This window comes from Thalassophryne amazonica, chromosome 8 (genome assembly GCF_902500255.1).
Source record: "Thalassophryne amazonica chromosome 8, fThaAma1.1, whole genome shotgun sequence".
Classification (NCBI taxonomy): Eukaryota; Metazoa; Chordata; class Actinopteri; order Batrachoidiformes; family Batrachoididae; genus Thalassophryne; species Thalassophryne amazonica.
This window is the reverse complement of record NC_047110.1, coordinates 36,786,475-36,806,663: the sequence shown is the minus strand read 5'-3', so window position 1 is coordinate 36,806,663 and position 20,189 is coordinate 36,786,475. Positions and strand designations below refer to the sequence as shown.

The following is a 20,189-nucleotide window of genomic DNA, read 5'->3' as shown; positions in this document are numbered from 1 at the left end:
GTTTCCAGGATTTTCCAGAAAACTTTCATCACTGATTTTGGAATAAGGCATAACAAAATGTGGAAAAAGTGAAGAGATGTGAATTCTTCCTGGATGTACTGTAAACTGTGCAATTAATCTGCAATGAACATGCTTGCCGAAACCATACAAACCATTAGGGATGTGAATCTTACAACAACTCATGATTCAATTCGATTCCGATTCTTGGGGTGACGATTCGATTCAGAATCGATTTTCGATTGAAAGAGCTCTGAGAAATAGTTATATTACTTAAGAAAGTACTTGACTGAAAGTACACAAACCCACATATTTTCATTGCACACTCAAGTAGGGCGAGTTGGTTGTACTTAAAGCCAAAGGTGTATCATGCAGTGTGCCCGCCACGCAGCTTTGTACCGATTTGGTGACAAACGATCAACATGCTTGGCTTCGATGCATGCAGAAATATTTGTTGAAGTGCTAATTATTCAATACACATGAAAAAACACTGTTTACCAATGACTGAGAAATACACAGGCAAATATACCAACCTAATGATCACTTCTTCTGTTCTTTGTCTGCCATGTTTTTTCCACTTTGGTTTCCGGAAAGAGGCTGTTTTGTCCAGAACAGCTGAACTGTTACAAAACCTACCGATGTTGTATCCACGAGTGAGCTTGTTGTTACTGTAATCATTGTAGTCGTCTCCGGTACGGAAATTTCAGTAATGAAAATGATGCGTCAGTTACCGATAGGGACGTTTTTATTTCAAGAATAGGTGTGTTTGCGACAGATTCAAGTAATCTTTCATCAAACTGCACAGTTTACGGGGAGAATGGGAAATGTTCCATCCGGATTGAGCTTTTTCTTTACGGAGGGCCTGGGAATGTGGGTCGAACTTTTATTCAGAAATTTCAAACAGCACCACGGAACGATCATGCAGTGGCTTTCACAGTTCAAGTCATTGTGATGATGGTGCTCCCGATTTTAGGTTGAAATACTTTTATTGTAAAGTGCATTTATGACCACAGACTATCAATATTTCTATTTTGGTAATATGGCAAAGGACCTACTATCAAGGTGAAAAAAACATGCTTTATTCTTATTTGGTCCCTTGCTTTTGTGCAGATAGTCAGTGCTTCCTCACAGTAGCCATCGCTCCTTCTTCCCTCAGCACACCACCCTGAGTGCTGCTAATGCTGGTGGAACCTCAATTTCACTGAAGGAGTCTTCCCAAGGGATTAATAAAGTTCTATCTAATCTAATCTAGTGTCTGAGCACCAGCATGAGGCATTGAAACATGTGTGCTGATTCAGTCCAGTAGATCCCGATGGCAGAGAAAGTGGACCAGGGGTTCTGTGCCCAACTCTACTAGGATGTAATATAGGGACTCAGTTGTGAAAAGGTTTCTCAAAAAAGGATGAGCTGCTGAAGTTTCCAGTCCCTGAAAATCTCTCTGCCCAGTCTAACAGAGCAGAAAAGCAGGAAGTGACAGCCAGCTGTGGTTGTGTCCTAGCTGTTAAAGGGAGAAAGACAGTGAGGGGAATATGTGGGGTGTTAAAGTCAGGATGTTCCTTTTTGAACATTCATTAAAACATGAGGTGGATGTTTTTGAGGTGAACAGTTTAACCCTGATGATGAGTACTATAGACGTGATGAATGAGTCATCGCAACGCAGCAAGACATCAAAATCCATCAGTGCTGCTCTCAGTGCACTGAAAAGAAGTCATTAGGACTGTAAGCGAAAGCAATCCCTGCTGCTTTACAGCCTTGCATATCCCAGTTCTATTTATAGCCAAATTACTTCTTTGAAGTGTAGTTGGGAATCTTCACATGGTCCTAAATAATAAGAGAAACTCAAACGAAAATGCAATTCCATTTGTTCATGCAGTCACAGAATGTTCCAAAGCGCTGCACGTGACACAATTTCAATTCAGTTCTATTTATTTACGCATATAGCACCAAATCAAAACAAAGGTGCCTCAAGTTCCTCATGTTCTGTCCGTGTGGGTTTCCTCTGGGTGCACCGGCTTCCTCCCACTTCCAAAGACATGCAGGTTAAATGAACTGGTGACTCTAAATTGACAGTAGCTGTGAGTAAAGCCTGATTTATGTTTCTACGACTCCGTATCTCTAAGCGCCATGCAATGACGTCAATGTAGGCATGACTCTTTTGAGATTCTCCATCGTGTTGGTGGTGTCGCAATGCAATTTACCACCAGAATAGTAAGGGGCCTGATGTAGAGAACAAGGCAGGAACCTTCTTTCCATCTGCAGCGCCACTGTTCCTGGTAATTTTTTTTTCTTTTTTCTGAATTAATTTGTCCCTCAACAAGTTCCACTTCTTTACACAATCATCAACCTTCAAACCAACGTTACGTGTAATTTCCCTCCATGAGCTGCCGGCCATTTGAGTGTCTTTGTAGTGTTGCAACTCCGTGTTGTAAAGTTGGTTATGTTTAGAGACTTTTCTGCCAAATGTTCCTCTATCTGATCAATGATCAAAATGGAATCAGAATGCACACTGCAAAAACTTTTAAATTTGACGGAAGAGGAAGGGGTGAAACAGGAAAAGTAACCATTAACAGCCCTTGCGGTCTCAGTCATTTCGACATGTAGTTTCAATTTTTGGGAGGTGCACATCAGGCTATGGAGAGTAGGGATGCACCGATCCACAATTTTTCACTTCCTATCCGATCCCAATACCTGAATTTGGATATCTGCCGATACCGATAGTTTTCCGATCCGATACCAGAGCTCTGTTTGCTTTGATACTATTATCATTATTGTTGATTTTATATGAGGATTTTCTTAAAAAGGAGACCTGAAAGTTCAGCTACAATTTTCCAGAAGGTGTATCTAAGATGTAGAGCTGAAACGATTAGTCAAGTAACTCGAATAATTCTAAGATGAAAGCCTAGATTTGATGTTTTGGTGAAAGAATTAAGTACTTTTATTTTTTATAGACTTTTATAGCCTTATTTTTATAGATTTAAAGAGAAAACACAGCAGTCTCTGTCTGTCTCTCCTTCTCAATTTTCAGTTTCAGTGGAGCTTTATTGATATGGGAGACATATGTTTGCATAGTCAAAGCAAGTAAAAGCAAGTGCAAAAAATAAAAATTAATTCCTCTCTCTGCCTGTCTCTCTCTCTCTCTCTCTCTCTGCCTGTCTGTCTCCATCTCTCCCTCTGTGTCACTTTTTCTTTCTCTCTCACTATTTTTGTGCTCCGCAAACTTTGAACTTTTTCGAAACACGAAGCCTTTCAACTGCAAAATAAATCGGAACCGGTAAATCGGTATCGGATCGGTCCCATCCTCAATTAAGAGGGGCGTGGAAATGGCAGGTAGCGACACATTGTGCTTCTCCATCTCTGAGGCAAGTAGCAACTGTTGCTACTTGCCTCAGAGATGGAGAAGCACAATCAGGCTTGAGACAGTGAATGTGTTTGTCTGCTTATATGTGGCCGGGCGATACACTGGCAGCCTGTCCAGGATGTACCCCACCTCTCTGTCTATGACCACTGGGATAAGCTGCAGCTCCTCCAAGACCCTTCATTGGAACAAGCAGATGTAGGAAATGAATAAACTTGCAAGTGTAGAACAAACAAGTGCAACACTGCAAAAACTGCCCCTCTCAAAATAAGACAAATAATCCAAAATCTAGTCAGATTGCCTTATATTAAGCAAAAAAAAAAAAAAAAATCTGCCAGTGGGGTAAGAAAAAATTACTTGGTTAGAATTCTCAAAACTAGCAAAATGTCTAGGCACTGAATAATCAAAATGTGCCTTAAAACTATAGGGATGGGACCTGTTTGTCAATAGGGTGCACAGCTGATTTATTTTTTGCGGAAAAGCTGCACTCCATATCCATTTTTCACAGCTGCGTCCACATGCAAGCAGAGCCCCTCCACCGACTGAAGAATTCACCACTGGCACATATGGTCTGGGAAAGTTCTGAAGGTCATAAAAATGCAAAAAAAAATATATAAAATCATTACTTGGGAAAACAAAGAGAGAACTTCCTAAAATTGAAAATCTGCATGACGCCACTGACATCTCAACATGATGACACAGTGCTATTATTCCACTGCTTAGGGCCCCTTCACCCATAGTGCGAATAAAGTACAACTCAGGGTGGCTCATGGAGAAACAGCTTGTATGATCAAACCACGAAACTTCACGCCGACGGGGAGGCGAGCACGATGCCAGTGCAACAGTTTGTGCACGCGGGAACACACTGACAGCAGCTGCATAATGTAGTTACCCATTGTGCAGCTGCTGTGAATAAAAAATAAATAAATAAAAAAATACATTCTGCAATGGTTTTGTGCACGCGGGAGCACGGCAGCTTTTCACAGCAGCTTTTTTCTGAAAATAAAAAAAATAAAAATTACATGCCACCCACGGGACTCGAACCTGCGCCTTCCGAAAGCTCTGATTGCCAGTCAGAAACTTTACCACTGAGCTACGATGGCTGTCCTGTAAAAGGTGCAGGAACCTGCCTGATATGAGGAAGGAGATGGACGTATTTAAAATTAAATAAACCCACACACCATATAAAAACACTGCATATATCAAGTGGGTAATACAAATATGATCCATCTGTTCCTCTGCAGATGACCCATGGTCACAGACATACAGTCCTGAAATGACATGACAGGGCGGTCTTCTCATGACCACACCTGCTGGTCTGGTGCGTCCAGCCAGCCCATGTACGTGTCCTGCCCGACACGCATGTCTTGTGGACGGCGCACCGCAGCACAGACACCGCATCATGTAGAACAGAGCTCACGTGGGTGACGTGACAGTCATATCGCCCACTGTATGTTATGATCTGATGGTCCATTAACCTGGGGTAGCCTGTCAATGTGCACGCCATGCGCAAATGATCCTAGATTCAACCTTTCATTTGAACCGTCAATGATCATGTTGAAATAACAGAATATGACGTGGAAGTAGGACCTGGAATGATTTTCCTTTTAATTGTAAACCAAATGATGCATTAACTCAGATCAATTAAACTACATGAAATTCATGCTGACTGAAAAGACTGTTAAACCTTGTCAAAAACCACAGCTAAAGCTTGTAGAATATTTTAAAAATCATGGTAAAATATGAATAACCACATATAGCTACACATTCTTGTGTAAATTCCTGTAAAGCCACAGTGTCTTTTTTCCCATGAAGTCTACATTAATAAAAACTAATTTACATTGTTGTGTAAATTCATGTAGCCTAAATTTTAGGGGTGTCAGAAAAAATCGATTCACATCTGAATCGCGATTCTTATTTATTACGATTCTGAATCGATCCAAAATGTCCAAGAATCGATTTTTTAAAAGCATTTTTTAAACATAATCTTGCTTACTCGCTGCGTGTACTGTTTGTCAGGCAACAGCTTCCGTACTACAGCGTCGCCGCGAGGGGGGGGGTGGTCCGGCGTCCTTCAAACACTCGTGCGCTGCAGAGTTCAGTGGCTGTAGCTTAGCATGGCGGACGAAGAGCTAATTCAGCCAGCACAGTCTTTGCTGAAGTCAAATGTTTGGGCACATTTTGGATTTTATTATTTGCTGCGTAAGAAGGAGCCTGACATGACTTATGCAGTGTGCAGAATCTGCAAAATGAAAGTCGGAAACATTTCAAATCCGCAAGCCCACATGCTAGGCTATCACCCGGAGCTTAAAGAGGGGAGCAGCGTTATCTGCCGACTACTGACCAGCGCTTCGCTAAACTGCCAGCCAACTCCGAACGAGCAAAGCAAATAAGTAAATTTACATCTAGAATCACTTGATTAACCTTGTAAAGCTGCATTTTCTTAAACATAAACATTTTTTAAGTAATATAACTATTTCTCAGAGCTCTTTGAATCGAAAATCGATTCTGAATCGAATCGTCACCCCAAGAATCGGAATCGAATTGAATCGTGAGTTGTTGTACAATTCACATCCCTACTAAATTTATTCAAAGCCATAATGTCTTTTTTTTCCAATGAAAGAAAGTCTAGATTAATGAAAGAAAAAAAGGCACATAATCTTTTCTGAAATCCAAAATGTTTATTTTCCAGAGAGAGAAAAAATTCTTACCAGTTCACTTTTCCCGTTTATCTTTCAGGTGTGTTCATGAAGCCAGCAACAATTCCACAGATTCTTGTCCTTATCACACTTTTTCCAAACAGTCTTTCTCCCCATCTTCTCTCTGTGCGACGTCGATCCGTGACACAGACATGCTGCACAAATCTTCTTTTAAAAACTTGAAAGCTCTAAAAGTTTGGGATGTCCACATGCTAAGTTTAGCTTCAGCGCCGCACAGGAGCCACACAGTGTCGCCGCAGCAACCAACCAGTCCTGCTTTACAACTGTCGCAAAAGTCAGGCTTTGAGTGCCATTTATTCTCCTCGAAACTCCGCCATAGGTTTTATAAGTCCATGGACTTATAAAACTTGCATGATGTCGTAAAAAAAAAAAAGAACGCTTTGCGATAAGCATTTTAAAAACTCAGTAACAATCATGATTAAAGAGTGCAACACTAACACCCCCCCACCCTCCCCATGATGAAATCTGTGGAATCCCGCGGATCCGCGGCGTTTTCACAGCCCTATGGGATGTCCAGAACAACAGATCTCCACAGCCGCTTTTGTTGGCGGCCACACCTCCTGTCAGTTTAGCACACACACCAAAGCCACACTCGTGGGGCACTTAGAAAATTTTCACTGCCAGCACAACAATGACTGTTTTCTGACTGTTGTCATGTTAACAGTGCGAATGGCCATGCGAGCGGTGTTAGATGTTCATGCATGTCACCTGAAATTTAGCCGACACCTGCAGCGAGAGCGTTTGATGGGTTCACACAGTACACACTCTGTCTTTCAGCTACTGGTGTGCGCAAATAGTTGTACCAACAGGTGTACGAGACGTTGGAGGCAGGTACGATTTTACGTTTTGCACACGATTCCTGCTTCATGCGCACTTTATGCGCAAATTGACCAAATTCGCACTATGTGTGTATTGTCCCTTAGGGAGAGCTCTGCTAACAGTTCTTACATGGACTTCATAAGTACATGCAAAATGCATACTGTGCCAACTTCATGTGAACAGATGGTCACAGGTTCAATCTCTAGACCAGAGAGAAAAATGTGGTTGGGGAAACGGAAAGCACATCACTCGTCTCACTCTCACTACCATCAAGAAGATTCCTTCAAGATCCATAATCTCACATTAACATCCTAATATCAGCTCGAGGAACAATGACGTGAGAATTAACAAGAAGTAGTGTTAAATTTCAATTCTGCAGATTTAACATTTTGTCAATTTATAGTGTTAAATGTTCACATTTTGAAATGTGCTGAAATAACACTGCACTTTGAAACTGTTCAGATTATCTCTAGTTATTCTGACTGCTGAATTTGCTGTGCAGGTGTACATTAACATCACACCATATGAGATTTCATATCTTGCTCAAGGACACTTTTACACACAGTCAAGATTTGGTGGAATTTGACACCCTGGCTGTTTGGCTGGACAACAGACACTGAGCTCTGGTCTGTTGTGATTTGTCGGTTAAAGTATGGACTCAGCTGTGACTGGCTTGGTCATCTTTTGATGAAACAAAAACTGAGCTTGTCCCTTTTTATGATAAATTACATTTAAGAAAAATACTTCTTCCTTAAGCAAAAGCTCATAAAAGCACATGTGATTACTCTAGAAACACATCGCAGTATATACTCTGGCTTGAAGTACTACACTCCACCGCTGACATATCTATGCAGATGATGCTGAATGATATTGAAACTCGGCCAGCCTTGCATTCCATCAACAGCTGAGCTTGCAAGAGACATGCGGCGACAGGACACTACAACGTGAGTCCATGAAGGCTTTTGGTAAAATATCATGTTTCAACATGATGATTGTTTGGGATTCGTAACAATGCAACTGAGGGCTGCTGAGAATTTCACTTTCTGAAATGCTAGAATCAGGTTAAACCATGGTAATTTATCACCTGACATGAAATAAGGCTGAATCTGGCTCAGTTACTGATTAAAACAAGAAATAGATCTGGGATCTGATTTAAGGGCAGATACAAACAAATGTTAAGGTGTTGGGATGATCAGGGCCAGTGAAGACAACATCCACCTAATCAATCCTAATTAACCCTACAGGACTTTGAGGGTTCATTGAACCTCCAAGGGTATTCTTTTGACTGCTGTTTAAAACACCAACAAGTTCACAAACACCTTCAGCTGACTCTGTTCACATGAATCCTGAACAAGCAGGAAGAAGAATAATGACCTTTATTTAATCAGGTACAAATTCCATTGAGATCGAAACCTTTTTTACAAGGATGACCTGGCCAAGAAAAGCAGGAGCACACATCATAATGGACAGGTTAACAGAAACATGAGAATGCTGGTGATAAATAAAATAAAATATCTTCGTCATAATAAGATTGCACATGATGTAAAGTCTCAAGCAGATTTAGATTTAGAAACATAGGCATTGCACAAAAGAATCTCATTCGCGATCTCGTAAAATAGATTGAAAGATGTTCAAGGAAGTCATTCTTTCTCGCTTTAGTGTGGACACAAGGTACACGAAAACATAACATGTCATTTGAGTGCAGAGCATAACGGCTTTCAGATCTCTGTAGTAAACTGGATATATAGATCGGAACCAGAACAATAAGAGTTTTGTAAACCAGAATCATCCAATGTGTATGACGCCTGACAGACAAAGAGGGCATGCCCGCATTGCCATACAACTCACAGTGGTGTGTGAAGCGGCTACAACCAGTGATGAATCTCAGGGTGAGTGGTACAGCAGGGCCAACGACTGCAGACAACTAGATGAAGCACACCTATACACAACATTGCCATAGTCCAATAAGGGCAGGAAGACAGCAGTTATCAGGAGCTTCCGAACACTTAAGGAGAAGTATGACTTGTTTCTGTAAAGGAAGCCTAGCTTCACCCTTAATTTGGAGATCAAGTGTTCAAAATGAACTTTAAAAAGAGAGCTCCATTTCAATAGTCAATCCCAAATGCTTGTAGTTGCTGACTAGCTCAAGAACATTACCTCAGGCAGTTTTGATTGATGATATGTTACTGTATCCAAGGAAACAGGTGATTTAGAGAAAAACATTATTTTGGATTTTTCTGCATTCAAGACTAGTTTGAATTTCTCCAGACGGTTCTGCACCACATCAAAAGCAGATTGCAAGAATTTAAATGCCTGTATCACTGCATTTGAGCAGCAATAGATTACGATGTCATCAGCATAAAGATGATAGAAGGCGTATGACAAGTGTGAACAAGATGGGTCCCAAGCCTGAGCCTTCAGCAATATCTTTTGTTACCTCGAGGAAGGCAGAGTTAATGCCAGTCATCTGAACACACTGACTCCTACGAGCCAAATAGTCTGCAAACCAAGAGACCACGTGTAGAGACACTGTGTTTGTAATTTTTAACAAGAGACTGTGATCCACGGTGTCAAATGCCTTCGAGAAATCAAGAAATAGCGTGACACAAAACTTTTCTGAATTTTTAGAGTTTTTTTCAGGCCAGTGTTGAGGGAATCAAACAGGTGTCCTGCTGTCATGAAATGTTCATTAAAGTGATCTGACATGGGACATTTATCAGTCAAATGTCTGGAATCTTTGACCAGGAAATTGGGCGGCTCAATAGAAGATGTGATACCAAAAGCAGATCTCACAACCTTCCTAAGCTTTTTGGGGTCTTTTAAATTTTGGATTAAAAATATTCAGACTTAGACTTCTTAATTAGGAAGGTACATTTGTTATGGTGTTGATGAAAAGTTCTCCAATCAACCTCTGTTTTAGTTTTCCGTTTTTAGTTCTAGTTTCCATCTCTGGCAGTACCCACCATCTGTGAAACAGAGAACCGTTGGAACCTCCAGGATGCTGTGCTCTGCGACAGCAGTGGGGAAGGGGGCTCGTGAATAAAAACATTTTCATTGAGAAAACAGCTCAAAATTAATTTCTTAATAAAAGGGTTGACTTCTTGTTCCAAAAATTGTTGAGGTATAAGGTTCTAAAAACATTCCGGAATTACATGCCATTCCAACTCATTATACAAGCTTTGCTTCATTTATTACCACCATTACCACAAAAATGTCAGCTACCTATTTTATAAACAGTAGCCAATCTACAGCCTGTGGATCCCCACAGGCAACATGCTAGTGGAAATTTATTTTATTTTATTTATTTATTTGATTTGTATGCAACCAAGCAGAATCTCTCTTTTTTCATTAGATGTTTTTCCTCGTCTCTTCTGCCTATGAAATTGCAGGAAATGGCTTCCATTAGTATTTAAAAAGGCAAAGTGCTACAGTTTCTCCTCCATTTAAATAAAAAAATCCTCCAATGTTTTGAAGTTATAGAAACATTCATTTTTCTTGGCTGTGACAATTAAGAGTCTGGGACCTCAGCTTTTGAGATGGAGAGACACCTGGAAAGAACTTGTGAAGTCATGAGGTTGCTGGGTGGAGGTGTTTATCAATGCCATTATCTTTCCAAGAGTATGACGGTCCAAGTCTATCTTACCACATGGTTGTGACATGGTTTGCACTAACCACTGATCTAAGGCGGCAGCCATGTGGTGTGTTTCTCTGTGCATAATGCAATACTCATGTGCCTCAGTGTTAAGGACCACATCAGCTGGAGAAGGTCAAGACACCATGCCCACATTTCTCCTGGCTGTAGCAGACAGATTGCTGATTTCGAGAGGTGGGGATGGACCAGTTGCCTGCTGGGTGGGTAGTACCCATCCAGTACCAAAGGAAAATTTCTTGTGTTATGAATGAGAGATCAGGATTCAAAACAAAAGCTACAAATAAAGCTCTGTCATATTCTGCAGACAGTAAGTGAAATGTATAAAGTTGTTGCAAATATCTTTCTTATTGCCAAATGGGGTGAGCAAAAAAAGCATTTTAGCATCAAAGCAGTAACAGCTACAGAGTAATAGATTAAAGATCTTTATAAACCAAATTCTTTGTTTTTCTGCATCGTTAAGGGCCCCTTCACACATAGTGCAACTTTGTTCGAATTGTGCACGAAGTGTGCATGAAGCGGGAATACAATACGTACGTGTAAAATCATAGCTGCCTCTAATGCCTCGTACACCTGTTCCTACAACTGTTTGCGCACACCAGCGGCTGAAAGACAGAGTGTGCACTGCGAGAGCCCATCAAACCCTCTCACGACAGGTGTCGGCCAAATTCCAGGTGACACACATGAACATCTAACACTGCTCGTTTGACACTTAGAAAATGTGTGGCCATTCACACTGTTAACACGACAACAGTCAGCAGATGATCACTGTTGAGCTGGATGTGAAATTTACCTAAGTGCCCCACGAGTGTGGCTTTGCAAACAGACACAGTGATACATTAGTGTGTGCGCTGAACCGACGGGGGGGTGTCCGCCAACAGGAGCAGCTGCAGAGATCTGTGGTTCTGGACATCACGGCCGGGGAACACGTACCATGTTTGGACGGACATGAACTAACAACTGTCCACTCTGGCGTGCGTGTGTCTGCTTACATATAACACTGTTGCAATGGGCCGCAGTGAGCATGAGCACGCTGTGCACACTGACAGGCTACTCCAGGTGATCTGGCCCATCAGATCATAACACGCAGCGCGCGAACGGAATGTCACGCCACCCATGTGAGCTCTGTTCCACATGACGCGGTGTCTGTCCTGCAGTGCCGCCAGCAGATGTGGACATGATAAGAGCGCCCTGCTTCATATCATTTCATGACTGTACATCTGTGACCATGGGTCATCTACTGAGGAACAGACAGATCATACTTGGATTGCCCACTTGATAAGAGGGATTCAATAAAATGCAGTGTTTTTATATGGTCTGTGGCTTTATTTTTTTTTAAATATGTCCATGTCTTTCTTGATATCAGGCATTTTCCCGTACCTTTTACAGGACAGCGATGGTAGCTCAGTGGTAAAGTTTCTGACTGGCAATTCGGTATTTCAGCAATTCCCATAATGCCCCTGGTGGCCGTCTGCGCTTCCCAGATGCACCACGTGCCAGCAGAGTTATGCTGTCTCACAGCGCATGTAAACAATGGCAAAGTGAGGAAGTGGATGGCATTAATTTAGCGAGTTCACAGGTGATTATGATGATTATACGCTCTTCCAGATTGAGAGGGTTATCCTCGAGGAGGTGTAGCACCTCTGATGGACTTCTGCTGTGCCCTGATGTTGTCTTACTGTCCATATTTCACAAGATATGTTTACACTGTGAGTGTTGAGCCCGACACTAGAACTCTGCTGAAACCGACCTCTCGCGTGAGTCACGGACCACCAGATAGCGCGAGATTCACAAAACGAAACACAGAATTAGAGTTTTTGGAAAGTGCAGGTTTGAATCCCCATGTATTTTTTTATTTTTGTTTTTTCACAGCAGCTGCACGATGAGGTTACACATGCTGTAGCTACTCGCACTGTGTTCCTGCGAGCACGAACCATTGCAGCAGCATCGTGCACGCCTGCCCATCGGCTCGATGTTTATGTGGTTCACTCATACGCGCTGTTCCGCTATGAGTCGCCCGAAGATGTACTTATTCGTACTATGTGTGAAGGGGCCCTTACTCTGAACTTGATTACATGGCCAACACTGTTGAACCCCTTGTCTGTATATATATCCCTCCAGTAATCACTTCATAATCCTTTGTGCCTGATGCTATGGACATAGTGAGATTTGTGATGACATGAATGAATGTGAAGAGCTGCATCAATGCCACCTGGACCCAAAGCACAGGAGCAGCCTCACTGCATGCAAGGGGATCGAGTGTCATGTTCAGCACCACATGGCACAGAGCACTCCACCCCTGCAGGAGGAGAGGACATGCACAGCAACAGCAGGAGGTGATAGATGACCAATGAGTTGTAGGTCACAGACCTCCAGCTCGAATGCCAGACAGGACCCAAAGCCTGCTATTTGTGGTATCACTAAAGATACCACAAATAAAGCCTTGGCACATGTTACAACAGTTACAGAAGATCTTCACCCCACCCTTCAACTTTTAGCATGCTGGCATCCAAACACAGCTGAAAAAACACACGGTAGAGAAACAGGATTAAAACTGTCCAGCTGGTTGTAAACGATACTCAGTAAGTCAGGATTACACATCAAGCACAGAAACTCCACTCACTGACAATATCCAGTCTAAAATGAGTATAGTCAGTATTCCCAGTGGCTTTAGCCAAATATTTTCACACGTAAAGGCTTCATAGGTCTGTGTGAAAAGAATAACGCTCCATAGACCTTTTGCTCTTGAATGTTCCAACCCCCTTTTTGAAAACCATATGAGTTATTTCCTGGGAAGCAGTGGAGTTTACATGATATAACACACCCAATTTTACAGAGCTCCAAGCCCCTCAAAATCTCATTCCAGGAGAACATTATTTTATGCTTCAAGGCTGTCAATAACATGGTGTGCCACCTTCGACTTTCAGGAAAAGTCTAATTTCATAGAAACTGAATCAGTTTCATATTGTTGGACAATAAATTGCTGGAGGTTACAGAGGAGAGCTTTTGACCAGAGAATCCTCGATTCAGTTTCCCATCAGACCAGAAAATTCCTCAGGACCCTCAGGCAAGGCTCCGGTGTGCAACTGAGTGCCTTGCATGGCAGCATGCTGATATTAGTGTGCATGCGTGTGTGTGTGTGTGTGTGTGTGTGTGTGTGTGTGTTTGAGAGAGAGAGAGGGAGCGAGAGAGACAGAGAAAATGGGTGAATGCAAGGCATCATTCTAAAGAGCTTTTAGTGTTTGCTTCAGATGGAAAAGTGCATGAGAAATGCAGCACATTTAGCATTTCTGATCCTAAATATGATGTAAAACAGCCATTCTCAAGAGTAGTTACCAGACTTAATCAATCCAGTGCAGTGTTTCCTCTATAACAGGCCTGATGGGCCCGGGGCCAAAAAGAAGCTATATATATATATATATATATATATATATATATATATATATATATATATATATATATATATATATATATATATATATATATATATTTATTTATTTATTTATTTTTTTAAATGCCAAAAAACAAAACAAAAAAAAAGACAAAACAACAGTACCCACAAATCAGTAATACAAAGTGTAGCGGGATCACCCAAGTATGCCTTTATGGTAAATATGAATGAAATTTGTCAACTGGTTCTTTGGCCATCGCACTAAAAAGGGAGGTAATCACAATACCTTGAATATCTCGCTATGACCTTGAACTTGACCCCAAGGTCGCTATAATCGAGTGGTGTTGGAGGATCACCCAAGTACCCATTTACATTTCATTCATACCCAGTTTGAATGAAATTGGTCAACTGGTTCTTGAGATATTGCACTACAAAGCAAAAATGGACAGACGTACATGCTGATCACTACATCTCCCCACCCCAATTTCATACCAGGAGATTAAAAAAAAAAATGCCATTTATCCATTAATTTGTAAATCAATCATTTTGGCACAAGTCCAGCACTCAGATCAGTTGTGCTGTGCACCACATGTGGGTCAAAGCACCTGTTTATTACTTTTCCCATAGAAGTAACTCGCTATAAAGTCATTTTCACATAAAGTTATAACTTAATTCTCATGAAAAATATGGTCTAAAATGTGTTTTTGTGTGAGCACACAGACTTTGCCCACAATTTTAAGTGTTAATTACTTTAACACAGTCACATATTTGTCAAACATCAAATCTGTAATTCCTTACAGTTTTTTCAGCAAGTTTCACCTTTGAAGGAGTTGAACTGAAAATAGTACAGCATTTCTGAAACAATTGTTCAAATGGTGATAGAAGCATCACATTTTGGCAGAAATACTCAGGGATGAGATTGGCAAATTCGATTTTCAGAGGAAAATAAGCCAGGGTCCAGGGGCCACACGAAGTCCCCCTGAAGCCAAAGCATTTTTGCTGTTTGATATGACATTAAAAACTACTATAAATGCCAGGTGTTCATATCTATAATTCAAACTGTAAACCCTTACTAAGACCATCTACTGTACATGTGTATTTTTGTGACCAAAATATTTTTTCATAAATAGACTTACTTGATTTTCAGCATTCTCCACTTTCAGCATGGCACACTCGTCAACAAACATACATGTAAGGGCAGGAGAAAGGAAAGGGCGGGAGAAACGCATATATAACCTTTGCGCTGATTGGTCATAAGCTTTGTAATAACCAATGAAAACTTACGTAAGTAATAGCTTCGAATGCGCTTCGATACCGTCTCGGTTTTTATGATTTGTTGGAGGGAAAACTACCAAATATTGGAAGCTGAAAGGCTACACAGTTACCTCCCTTATACTACATGCTCATTGTGCACCTACTTCATAGTGGTCACTGATCAGCACAGCGTTACGTCCGCGTTCGGCTGACTGACGGACTGATCGAACTTGCTGCGTCGGCGATAACAAACAAAGACAACTCAGTGTTCTGAATAGATGACAATTTTATTAAACAAAGGTACTCCTGGCATTAATTTTTTTTTGCATTCCCCCCCCCCCCAAAAAAATTTTTCTCAACGGATTTGGACGTTTCACATCGACCCCCGGGACTGTCAAATCCGCGGAAATTCGCTGATCCGCAGAAAAATCTCATCCCTGAATACTCCTTAGACATTATTCTATTGATAAAACCAACTGTCCTTTGAATTTTCTATAGGTGGCCAGGTAGGAGTCAACTGAAGAATTACACATGGGTCAAAATTTCAAAATGCTCCAATCATATTGAAAACTATACCACATTTTTTGTCTGAACCTAACTATTCCAAAAAGGTATTTGGACTATCTATGACAAAATGTTAGAGATATGTGGTAAAAACATTAAGAATGGGGACAAAGGTCAATTTCAGTTTATACATGACTCAAAATTTAAAGTTACTCCAATTTTGGTAAAAAGTGGTGCAAATTATTGTGTGAACTAATCTATACATTAAAGGTCAAGTGGCCAGTGTGTTACAGCATGCGTGTATATGGCTTTGATGACGGAGAAACTGGGGAGAGCTGACATTTGCCGTTCAGTATACTTAGGTATTTTGGGTCATGGATGAAGGCTGCGAAAACGTAACGTTAACAGAACTAATATTTTTGGAGAAATTATGGATATTAGGTAACAACAGCGAACAATAGTGGTTGATAATTAAATTCTGAACTCACATGCCATTCCAGTACGGGGCAGTAAATCATTTATACTGTATATTAAAAGCCAAGTGGTCTCTGTGTATGTCTGCGCGTGTGTAACTTCCATCACGGAGAAACTGGGGAGAGCTGACATTTGCTGTTTGGTATGCTTATGTATTTTTGGTCAATCTAGAGCCTGTGTATCCCCGTGCTACGTGCTAGTAGGATTAATAAATGGAATAGTTTTGACTGTGTTGAGTGCTTGGTCTCCAAAGTAAATGTTGACATCCATTGGATTCTATGACATGTGACATATGTTACCCCGTAACGTGAAAACTAAAGACCCTTTCACACTGGCGTATTCGTAAAGCTGCGTATTGCAGCATTGTGTTTCATTTAAAGATGCCAGAAATGCGCGCATACTCAGCCTTTTTCTGTGTTCTTAGATCTGCTTGCAGCTGCGTGTGTTCGCATTTTAATGTGTGCAAGTTGCGTGTACCTTGTCGCTATTTAAACCAGTTCACTCCTGTTGGCTGTGCAGAACACATCGTTGCGCTTGGAAAACAGTGGACTGTATCATGAGGTTTTTACAGTTGAATTACTGCCACATATGTAGCCATAGTTGCTATTTTCTGCCTCTGTGGAAGTACGCTCTGTTCTCTACTGCACGGTGTGGTGCGGCTCAGAAGCAGTCATTTAACTTTTTTTTTTTAATTAATTTTTTATCTTGGTAGATCATTTTCATTGTGTACAGATGCTGCTGAGTCTGGCTATAAAAAGGCTGCTGTGACTCTAAACTTTTAAAGTTCCGGTTGCTCAGATCAGGTCCGCTGATTTGATCAGACCTGATCGATCAGGCCGCCTGATGATCGCACCGACATGCAGTGATGGCACTTTTATTTTAAAGAGTCACAGCGCTTATTCAGGTTTGATCAGACACACAGAGAGAGAGCAGACACAGAGAGAGAGAGCAACAAAGAGAGAGAGAGAGAGAGAGAGTGAGCGCGAGTGACCGACCTGCTGTTTCTGGATTTCTGAGTTGAGGTTCGATTCCCTGTTCTGAGCACACACACATCCATCAGTTACATCAGCTGTTCTGAGCACACACGTTTAATTTCTTCAGTCCTACGCGCGTAGCCCTCAACATACGGCTGTGTAGGGAGCAAAAACTCGATGTAGAGCTGCTAAAAGTGAGCACAGAGCTGCTCAACTCGAATACGCCACAATACGTAGCTCTACGAATACACCAGTGTGAAAGGGGCTTAAGCATGACACATAATGCAAACTATTCCTTTTTTAAACCCTATTAACTCAACCAATAATTTGCATGAATTTACAATTAGAGCAACTTTAACTTTTGACCGCTGTATAAACTGACCATTGTCACCATTCTTGCTGTTGTTACCCCATAACCCAAGAACATTTTGTCATAGATAGTCCAAACTATGCCTTTTTGGAATCTTTATCTTCAGACAAATAATGTGGTATAGTTTCCAATATGAGTGAAGCATTTTTAAATTTTAGTCCCTGAATAATTCTTCAATTGACCCTACCTGGCCACCTATTGAAAATTCAAGTGACCAATTATTTCAAAAAAGTAATGTCTCAGGAGAATTTGTGTTGAATTTAGTGCTTGCATCACCATTTGAAGAATTCCTCTGTAAATATTCTGTTATTTGCTGCACTAAAATGAAGAGTCTTGATCAAATAATGAAAATTATTAAAAGGAGTCACATACTACAAAATGTGTTTTTAACCTATCTTTTACATTTTTATGTGTCTGATGTTTAATATTAAACACTTCCAAGTCATACAATTCTATGAGTTTTCACAGGCATTCTACTCATACTTGTAGAAACATAAATTTATAACTGACAGTGACTTTGAGGCTTCTGTGACACATGTAATGGACACACCCTTGCAATGTTTTAATTTTAGCACAGATTATTAATTGCTACATTAAAAGACATACAGGCGGACCTGTACAGATCTCAGATCATCTGTGATCTGTTACACCACTACCATATAACAAAAAAATTTCAGATTGTCCTAAAAAAATCAATAATCACAGAAAAAAAAAAAAAAAAAAATACAGGAAAATTCTGATGTCTTCTTTAATTGAGGTGATAAAAAAGTGAAAATGCACATTGTGGTGCCTTTTTTTCAACATCCATGTGTAAAGTTTTTAAAAGTTTAGTTTTACACATTAAAATATTTCCGTAATTGATTTCAGTGAAAGATTTTTGCTTGGTGCTTCTGCATTTCTGTGAATTTTTTTTTCACTTTATAAAGCTAGTGATTTGAGATGTTTTTTGTTTTTGTTGAGCACCACAGGGCCTGAGCATTAGGGAAAACATAGAGGTGTCAGTAGAGCCTTTGAAAATCAAAGAGCAGTGTAACAGCTGTGAAGCTGTGACTGCAGGTGTAAAAAAAAAAAAAAAAAAAAAAAAAAAAAGACAAGAACCATGTGTTGCTTAGTCAGACAGCCACAGGGCATCACTCATTTGAAAAATAGTGACACTTGTTTTCAAAACTGCCCACTTTAACTTAACACATCAGGTCTGAAGCCTATAATCCAAATTTGTCATTCCATCTTCAAAGCAAAAACAGCACAAGGGGCAGAGACAAGACAGATGAAACTTTAGCCTGGTTGTAAAGGAAGGCAAGACAAGCTTTTCTAAATGGCGAAATAAAGGACAGCTAGGCTAAAGGGCTTAACATAGATCAAGTTCAAAGACTGTAGGGAGACTCATCTACCAAATATGAAATGTGGTTTATACTGACACCTTGTGAAGTAACTCAATCTACATTCAAAAGTGAGAAACCTCCCTCTGTACAATGCCCTTAAAATGGTGAGATGGCACTGGCAGACTGTGTAAAACTGAATAAAAGAAGGGCCAATATCTCATAAAGTATGTAGTGGAACTCCAGAAATGGTGTATAATTAAGGGGTTAGTTGCTTGCATGCATTAAATATCGGCAGAAGTCAATCTCCCATTGAGCCTGTCCCAGCAGTCATGAGGTGTGAAGCAGGGCACACCCTGGACAGGACGCCAGTCTGTCGCAGGTCCACAAATAGGGGTGTCGGAAAAAAATCGATTCACGTCCGAATCGCGATTCTTATTTATTACAATTCAGTGGCTGTAGCTTAGCATGGCGGACGAAGAGCTAATTCAGCCAGCACCGTCTTTGCTGAAGGCAAATGTTTGGGCACATTTTGGATTTTATTATTTGCTGCGTAAGAAGGAGCTTGACATGACTTATGTAGTGTGCAGAATCTGCAAAATGAAAGTCAAGTACTTCAGAAACACTTCAAATCCATAAGCCCACATGCTACGCTATCACGCGGAGCTTAAAGAGGGGAGCAGCGGTCTCTGCCGACTACTGACCAGCGCTTCGCTAAACTGCCAGCCAACTCCGAACAAGCAAAGCAGACAAGTAAATTTACATCTAGAATCACTTGATTAAACTTGTAAAGCTGCATTTTCTTAAACATAAACATTTTTTAAGTAATATAACTATTTCTCAGAGCTCTTTGAATCGAAAATCGATTCTGAATCGAATCGCCACCCCAAGAATCGGAATCGAATTGAATCGTGAGTTGTTGTACGATTCACATTCCTAACAAATAGACAGACAAACAAATTTACACCCACACATACACTTATGCATAATTTAAAGTTTCCACTGCACCTAAGCTGTATGTCTTTGGATGTGGGGAGAAGTCAGAGCACCTGGAGAGAACCCATACAAACATGGGGAGAACATCCAAACTCCACACAGAAAGACGACAGGTGGGAATCTGTTATGGGTAAGACGCGGAGTGAGGAGCGGTCCAGTATCTGACCGAACCCAGCATGAAATAATCAGAAGCAGTTCCAAAAAGAAAACACATTTATTTTTCTCCCCTTTGTGCTATACATAAAATACTAATTAATTAAAGTTCTGGTGAGGTGAAAAGGCGGCGCGCTCTCTCAGCGTCTCAACAGTCGGAGTCCGAACGTTCAGGACTCAGGAGTTCCGCCGACACCCCCCCCAGGTGACTTTT

The 20,189-nt window shown here is 40.9% G+C and overlaps 1 protein-coding gene and 1 non-coding gene across 2 annotated transcripts in view; both read right to left on the bottom strand.

Moving 5' to 3' along the window:
* peak1 (pseudopodium-enriched atypical kinase 1) overlaps positions 1–20,189 on the bottom strand; it is a 321,752-nt gene that overhangs the window by 192,086 nt on the left and 109,477 nt on the right.
* trnaa-ggc lies at positions 4,376–4,455 on the bottom strand. Its single transcript has one exon. It is a non-coding gene; the product is annotated as a tRNA-Ala (tRNA).